Genomic DNA, 8,809 nt, shown 5'->3' with positions numbered 1-8,809 from the left:
CTTTCCCTATGCCCTTCCCCGCTTCCACCTTCCTTCCACACTGTGTCCAGTGTCCATAACTATTTTCAATGCATTTATGGCCTCCAACCTTTCAGTCTCTGCTACAGAACGTGGGCAATCTTAACATTTTAGAGTTGGACGAAGCCTTAGAAACCACCCGCTACCTTATTTTACAAATTAGGAAGGACTCCTGGAGGCCAGGGAGCCTAAGATAACCTGTTAATGGGAGGACCAGGGCTGGAAAACCCTTGGGACCTGATGACCCCTAGGGTCCGCTCTCCCTGAAGGCAACAACTAGCATAGTTTTGATTTCAAAGGGAGATCAGAGGGAAAAAATAACACAAAAGAGAAAAATATATCTTACTTCTCAGGTTCATGGAGCTTAGTCAATTCTTGCTCATTTCTGAGAGGGTAGGAAAATGAAACCGAAAGCAGTCTTCTCATTGAGGGTGAAGGGAGAAAAAGGGGGAAAGAAAGGAATTATTCAAATTGACATGCTCTTACATGATTGCTTGCAAAAACAATCACTTTTTGATGATACAGCAGCCTTATCAGGAGAAATAATTTATAGATACCATTTCAAAAGGGAGGAGAAAGAAATCCCACGCAACCCAACTGTATAGCCATGCAGAAGGAAATATTGCTTAGAAAAAAACCACCACTAAACAATAAACTTCTCCTGCACTTTATATGTTGAAAAGGTTTGACTGTAAATCCTCACTTTGACATTCATCCTAGATTCACTTTAGAGGCAGCCCACAGACTCAACAGGGCGAGAGAAAACACTAAATCATAATTACCTCATAAAAGCCAAGCTTGTTTTTCTGAATGCTCAAGAACTCGTACAGCTTCTCAAAATATCATAAATCTATTGTGTTCTCTCCTGTTTTACTTAACAGCCAATTAATGGTGCTGTTTAAAAGAATTAAAGCCAAGGCTGGGAAGGGGGAGCGAGGAGGGGAAAATAAGTCTTTAAACTTTGCCTAGCACACTGATACCGTGTGCAGAGAGAACCCTCATTAAAGATCCGCTCGTTAAAAGACTCGGCTGCAGAAAAATCTTGCCACAATCCACGCCTATTGGTATGATCTCGTTCTCATTAGCATACTGAAAGGAAAACATTTTTCAACAGAATCTTGAGTCAGTTTTAATATCCTACAGGATGACATTAGACTTGATGGCAAGAGCTCTCACTTTTCTTGGGGAAGTCCCTCCCCACCACCTGAAGGATCTGGGCTCCAGGTTGAGTAGAACAGAAGCAGTAGGTCGGGTCATAACAAGGCAGACACACCCTCCCCTTCCCTCCTCACAGAGGTCCCAAAACCACCTGGCCTCCGTCCTGAACTTAGTTCCACATTCCAAAGGAAGATGGTAACAACCTCACGTAGTCTCAGAGGGCTCACCCACAACTTATCACTCTTAGGACTGGAGCTCCATCAGCTGCCACCCTAAATTCTCAGTGAAGACGGAGACACCTGGGTGTGGGGACGCCTGGGCAGCAGCTGAACTTGAGCACGGAGTGATGCAGAACAAGTGCATTCGGGTCCTGACCTCATAACCTGTGACACTGGGCAAGCATGCCCTTTGGACACAGTTCCTGGCTCTAAAACAGGAAGACATTGGTGACCACCACTGACCCACATGGCAAAACCATTCCACAGTTTCTTAGAATTCTACTTTGGTTGTACATGAATCTCTGTAGAGTACTGTGAGGTATGGCCAGGGCATGAATCTGAATTTCTCTTTAAAGAAAATATTAAGACAGAGAGAAACAGAGAGTGAGAAAGCAAATCACCATGTCCAGGGCTTGAACCATGGTCACCTATATGGGAGTCCAATGCCTCAACCACAATGCAGGCCTCTGACTCTAATACCAGTAAGGCACTAGGATAGATGCCCAGCCAGATGGAAAGACGGTCTGGTCATTAGGTAGGTGATCATCTGAGACAACTAGGATGGCCTGCCAATGGGAGCTGACTGAACATCCTCCTGCTCTCTGGTAAATGTCAAGATAGTTCTGAGTGGGGGGTTAAGAAAAGAGGGGGAATGTAAAATGATGCAGCCAGCCAGCCAAAGGCCAGAACCAGATGACTATGTGAAACTGGGAATTAAAGAGAAGAGCAGAAAGAGCATGCGCTTTGATGCCAGACAACATGGCTAGGTTCTCATCCATCTCAGACCAAATGGCCCGAGGCAAGTTACCTACCTGCTCTGAGCCTCAGTTTCCCCGTCCGTAAAACAGAGATAGAGTGGGGAGACACATAAGAGACAAAACTAAACACACAAGGCAAAGTATAGTACATATCAAAATTTATTCTTCATTATTCTTCAAAATACCTATCAAGTTTTCCTCTCAAAGCATCTCCCCCATGGATTTAACATAGCCAGGTTTTTTTCCAACAGTAGAACAGATCAAATTTTTGGCTTCAATTTATGGGCCATTTTGGATGGACAAAAAAAACATGTGTTGTAAATTGAATCACTAGAATCATTCTGATGCTAGGAGACGCTAATACCACGGGAGGTGCCCCGAGAACAGACACTACAGGAGGGAACTCACTCTGGACCCGGAGTTCACTGAGTGGAATTGGGAGCACAATCACTTATGCAAATTATATGAAATACATTCTCTTTGTCCTTGTCCTCCACCCCGCTCTCTCTGCCAAGCATACACAGTTGAATTTGTTTAGGTTGAATAAGTCAAACGCATGCAACTCCACTGTAATTACGAGCATACCTCACACACTTGGTGTGATGAGCAGGAGGGTTAGTGCCGGTCAAGTGCACAGCATGGGGCCTGGTAAGTTCTTGGTCAATGCATATTACTATTTTCCTCCCTCATATTTGGAGGCTCGTATATATGACTATTCTCGAAGAGAATGAGACAGATCACACTCTATGACACTTCTCCCCTCACTCAACATTTTATCCTGAAATGCCCTTGAAGGTGACAAGAAGTTAGGAGGAAGGAAGGAGGGAAGGATGCAGGGAGGAAGGGCAGAAAGAAGGTAGACCATTGAAGAAGGCCCATGTCAGCGCCGAGAGTTTCAGTAAGGAGGATACTAATGCTGCTGTCTCTGGGAGAGGTCCACACTTGAGTCTTTGTGTATTATCAGCTAATATTAATGACCTGCTTGTTGTTTGCCTCACTATGGTCTAGGCTTTTTCATGTCTGACCATCAAACAATCATTATAGTCAATAGCCTCTGCCCCTTCCCACCTGCTGGGTTGGATTCTGTGCTGCTCCTCTGGCCCTTGTCTTGGTTCACAGAATTGGGTTGGAGGGCAGAATGTAAGATTCAGCGTGGCTGGAGTGATGCACGTGGGGGTGAGCCATGCTTCTGATGGGGTAGAATTCAACAAGGAGTTGAAATAAGGACTGGGCTGGGGCAGAGCACTGAGCTGAGGAATGAGTGGGACTTGAGATATTTGAGGAGTTTGGGAAAAAAGAGAAATAATTATGGGGTGAAGTGGGGACAGTCACTGGTAAAGTGTGAGAGAGGACCTCTGAAGGAATTTCAGCATACCAGGAATCAAATCCCATTGGAACGGGACAATGTCTTAGCTAGGCTTTAAGTACATTTTAGTAACTAGTGATTTTTTTTTATTAAGTTTGCCAGAGAGCATGTGAGTGGTGAGAGAGAGAGAAAACAGAGAGAAAGAGATGGGAAGAGGAGAAAGCATCCCCCAGTGGAGCACAGTCACTCTGCAAGCCCTTCTCCTCCACTGCTTCACCTTGTTGGGATCTGGGGCCTGCATATACATGTAACAGGTGCCTGAAGCATGTCTCCAGCCACCAGGTCTGGAACTCAAATCTAGGAGTCGGCCATGTGGGGTCCGGCTGACTTAACCACCAGGCCATGGTCGTGTTATTCCTTATACTTCTTTTGGTCAGGAGTCATGATTTCTGTTTCTCCATCTTTAACCCAGAGTCTTGGAGCTCTTTGCTCTTTTCTGCTTCACATAGTGAAATTTGTCAGAATCAAAAGGGAGTCATTTGTGTCAACGTGGGGTAAATCCTGACTACACGGAGTCAGGGAAGGTCACAAAGGGGCAGTTCTCATGCAAGTTCGTCTGATAACAGCAACCACCACAAGGACTCGGCTGGAACCACAGCCTTGCAACACCTGTGTGAAACTGCTGTCCAGCCTGGACTGATATCACCCTATTATTGATCCTGGTAGCCAAGGATAATTGTTCTCAAACAATTTATGTAATCTCTCCTCATTTTTCTTTTAAAAACCCTCATCTTCCCTTATCTCCTTGAACATGGCCATGGCTTACTATGGCAAGTATATTCTGCATTGCAATACTCATGCCTGAATACATATCATTCTTTTTTTTTTTTTTCTGTTAGAGAGTCTTTCTCTCCATTATTTAGAGGTTGACAGCATTCACACTCAGTATCAACATTGCTCAACCTATGAAATATCGATTTTTAAAATGCCATTAAAAATGGCAGAGATTAACCAGGACCTCCAAATTTAGCAATATATAAAATGTCTCTTAAGTCCTACCTATAACCTGAGACATAATATATGAATGATTCTCAATTCAATGGCTTCTCCAAGTAAATCAGTAGAGGTTGTTTTCTCAGCCTGGGCTATTTTAGGCCCAGCTGTCCTTGACAATGAACTTGTGACAGATAATCACTCAGGGCAGGATGGCTCAATGGCTGATACCCAGAGAGGCCTGCACTGCCTCCTGTTTGTCTCAGACTTCTGTAGGTGCTCCCTCAAAGACTCAGGTGAGACCGGGAAACCTGTAAGGGACTAGTGGGACCATGCCACAGTCAAGGAAGCTTGACTGCAAATTAAGCAGCCAGTCTTCAGAGACCAGAGTCACCACCAAACATTTCACATAAACACTGCCCACTCCCTGCTCAATGCTCCGAACTTGCAGGAGAGCCCGTCGCCAGCTGAAGCTCACGTTTCACTGAGAAACATGCAGATAAGAACAGGTCAGGCTCTGCTCTGGGAAAATGGTCTCTGCTACTCATTTCCTTCTTTCTGACAGTGAATTTGTAGCGTGACACACTCATCCAAGACTCTGAGGACACCCTGCAAGCTAGTGAGTTAGCATTTCATTGTTGGATTGACTCACTGGATTGTTTTCATGATCAACGACTTGCAAACAGACTGTTCTGAAATTTTGGTTTTAACTTTCTACAGAGGCCATGACTTGAAGTTAACTGGATGGAAATCTTTTGCCCAGTTACAAATCACTCTGATCCTACAGGATTCTAATACTTGTTTTTGAGTCTATTAAAATTGAAGTGTGAAACCACTGTAATTCCAAGGGCTTTTTTTTTTTTATCATAAATATCTGGTATCACTGGGGTCTGGAGTTACAAGGCTAGATACAGATATGGTTCATCCATATTTACCGAAGCGAAGAGGAAAAGACAGTTTGGAAGATGGACCAGTGGACAGCTGACAGTGTCCTGCTCTCCTGCTGTGGACACTGCCGAGGTGCCCAGGATTTGGCTAGGAACTTCCGTGTGTACCATCTTCATGAACCTTGTCACGACCCCTACTGGATGACATGCCTGCTTCTATGTCTTATCTGCTTCTATATCCCACTGCCACCAGTGACAATTTCATTCTCTGATAAGAAAGAGAAAAAGGTGAGATTTGGGACCATCCTGTGTGTCTTGAATTTTGATGTTTATTACAACATACTAAGCAATGAAGATACTAGGTGCACCTAGAGTTTAAAACAGTAAGTCCTTCCTATTTCCACTGACCATCCATGGACTTCCATAATGGGAAGAGTTGCCAGTGGGGAATCTCTAACTACACAGAGAATGAGCAGAGACAGGGTATGGAAGAGCACCCTAGCCTAGACTTGGACAACAGCCCTGTAGCATGAACAGAGATTCTAAGTGACTGATAACGTTTGGATAATAGTTTGTCCCTCAGAATTCCATGTTATAGAAATTTGGTTCCACGTGTAATGTCTCTGGAAGGTGGTGGAACTCATACAATGTATGCCCTTAACAAAAAGAAAAAAGTTACGCCCTAATTAGAGAGCACCATCCAATGGGCTGAGGGAATGGGAGGTATAAATAAAGGAAGGAGAAATTCTGTTTCCTCTCTTTTTGCACATGCCCGCCATCCTCCCTGCCTCTCTCGGCCATGCTCCTGAACATTCCAGCCACCAGAATCATGAGCCAAATAAACCTCTCTTTATAAATCACCCAGTCTCAGGTATTTTTATAAGCAACACAGTAACAGACTGAGACAGTTCGCTTAACAAAAGCAATACTCCAACCTCTTCCTCCCTGCCTGCTGTGACTCCTTGGTGAATTACATTTGGCTTTTACCAAACGGTGATGCTTGCTATTTTCTGAACTACTAGCAGAGACTGAGTTCCCTGAGACCATAACAGTAGCTGTCATTTACCTCCTTGAATCAGGCACTAAACATCCACACCTTTAACTCTTACAACTCTTCAAGGTCTAGAGACCCTCTGAAGTATGCATTACCATCTCAATTTTACAGATCTACCATGTCATATTGCTTCCCATGTTTGGTAAAGGTCTACACATAATCTATCCTTCTTGCTAATGAGCAAAGTAGCTCACCCCAGTTAAGAAACCCTTTAGACCCCTGGAAATAGTCTGCCTCTTTTGCTTTCTCTGCTCCTGGTGAAGAAGTCTCTCTTGACTCATGAACATCTCAAACATTCTTCTCATCATTGTTTCCTTCTGTTCTTAGAAAAGTAGGTCAATGTTTTTCAAGTCCCTTTCTAAGCAAAGTGATCTCATTTTGTTATGTATTTCTGATTAGTACAACATGTCTAGTAGACTCTAAATTCAACTTTAAAGTTGAATCTAAAATTGTATTAACTATGGTCATTTGATATAAAACTGTAATAATTTAATCCGCATTACTGTCCTCATAGCTAATATTTTTCTGGCTATAAAATCATGGCTAGAAAAATTAAAATATCTAATAAACCAATTCTCAACCCCCCAACCGTTAAAACTGAGAAACAGATGGAGCTCTGTAAAATGTCCAGACTTCACTGTGTTAGTTTACTCTTTTTTCTCTATATGGTATAGTAGGAAAACTGGACCAAACCAAAACATTAGGCTTGACTCCCTAATTACTTAACTTTTGTCTTTATGACCTCAGGCAAATCATTATACCTCACTGTATTTTCTATTTCCTTATTTATAAAGTGATAAGGTTGGGCTGGCTCCATGGGCTGGTGATTAAGGCAGCTGGATCTCACATAGCCAAAAGTGTGGTTTGAGTCCCGGACCTGGCAGCTTGGGAAACACAATGGGTGCATACATGTGTGTGCCCCCAAAACAAGGGAGAAAAAGAGAAGGGATTGCAGTGTGACCATTCCTTGTGGAGAGCGCTTTCTCCTTTTCCTCTCACTCTCTCTCTGTAGAGTGCACGTGTGCTCTAGCACCAAATAAATAAATAAATAAATAATAGGGTTGGGTTATATCAAGTGAGTTTCGAAACTGTTTTCTAGCTCTGTAAATCTTCTTAAATGAAATCTTATGTAGAAGTACAATGCATACAAAAGAGAAAGCAGAGCTCTCTGGGTGAAGCAGAGATGACAAGACCCAAAGACTCATTCTTTTAGGCTCCCTTCACCTAATTCCTCCCCCCACCTCTTTGTAACTATTTACAGTTCAAAAGCACAGCTAGGGTGGGTGTGGACATTTGCTGCCATAGCACTGACATCTTTGATAGAATGTACCTGTAAGTCTGTGAGTTTACGTGTGTTTATATGGGTACACAGAAGAAACTCAAATTTCCCCAATCTGTGAGTAGTAATGAAGTCAGACATCACTAGTTCTTTAGGTCACAAAGTCCCAAGAATAACACAAGATGGCGGCCCTATGCATAATACCCCTAAGGATTTCTGGGACATGCCCTCCTCACCCTGTGAGAGTAAAGGATATCATTTAAGCTCATTAGTCCGTGAGGGCTCTGGTGAGTGCCCTTGGCCCAGGGTCCCTCCCCCTGGACACCCAGGTGGTGCTGATGGCTGTTTCATCTGCTGTTCCCCAGGATGGGAGTCTGTTGGGTGCTCAGCCAGGCCACGATGTCTTGCTGGTTGAGGGTTTCAAGCTGAGCAGGTGGGATAGGGTGGCTGCTCCACTGCAAACAGTGCCCCAGCAGGCAGTACTGCTACTCGTTGGCCTTGAGCAATAGGGCAGCTCCATTCTCAATGCCATGAGCTCTTGCCACAACAATGTCTTGCAGCATGCCAGGAAGAATGCTGACAGGTAAATGGATCTGCTGGTCATTTCCTCATTGTCCTTGCTCCTGAGTCTTTGTCACACAATGGGGCACTGCCCGAGGCAGCAGATGGAGCATAGGGATTCCATGGAGAATAGAACAGCAGGATTTCTACTCTCTGGACTGTGGGTTCAGGTGTCTGCACAGGCATTGGGTTGTTTTACTGGCTGATGGTGCTTCTAAGCCAAGGACTAGAAAAGTACAACCTATTGTAAAATTTAACCAAAGAACGCATCCTTTGGTTTAGAAATAGGATAATTAAGGCATAAGACCTTAAAAGTTTAAAGAAATAGCTCTTACTATTTTTTTACAAAAAGAAATATTTTGCTATAGAGTGCATGTGTTTGTGAGAGAGACAGAGAGAGAGAAAGTGAGAAATCATCTCCTCCTGGGGAAATGGTCATGCAGCGATCCCTTCTCTATTCTTCTCTTGGGGTTTTGGGCATGCATGCACATGTACTTGGTGTGAGTTTCAAGTCACTAGATTTGGGACTTGAGCCGCAGTCAACCATGTGGGAGTCCAGTGCCTTAATCACTATGTC

General features: G+C 43.7%; 1 long non-coding RNA gene across 1 annotated transcript in view; it reads right to left on the bottom strand.

The window, feature by feature from the left end:
- The window catches only part of LOC114009286 (uncharacterized), an 11,159-nt gene extending 10,738 nt beyond the window's left edge, over positions 1 to 421 (bottom strand). Inside the window, exon 1 of the long non-coding RNA XR_003550734.1 lies at positions 365 to 421. This is a non-coding gene — a long non-coding RNA (uncharacterized LOC114009286). The remainder of the gene's footprint in view (positions 1 to 364) is intronic.
- Between the last annotated feature and the right edge of the window lie 8,388 nt (positions 422 to 8,809).

This window comes from Tupaia chinensis, unplaced genomic scaffold (genome assembly GCF_000334495.1).
Source record: "Tupaia chinensis unplaced genomic scaffold, TupChi_1.0 Scaffold000048_1, whole genome shotgun sequence".
NCBI lineage: Eukaryota > Metazoa > Chordata > Mammalia > Scandentia > Tupaiidae > Tupaia > Tupaia belangeri.
This window is presented reverse-complemented; position numbering and strand designations above follow the sequence as displayed.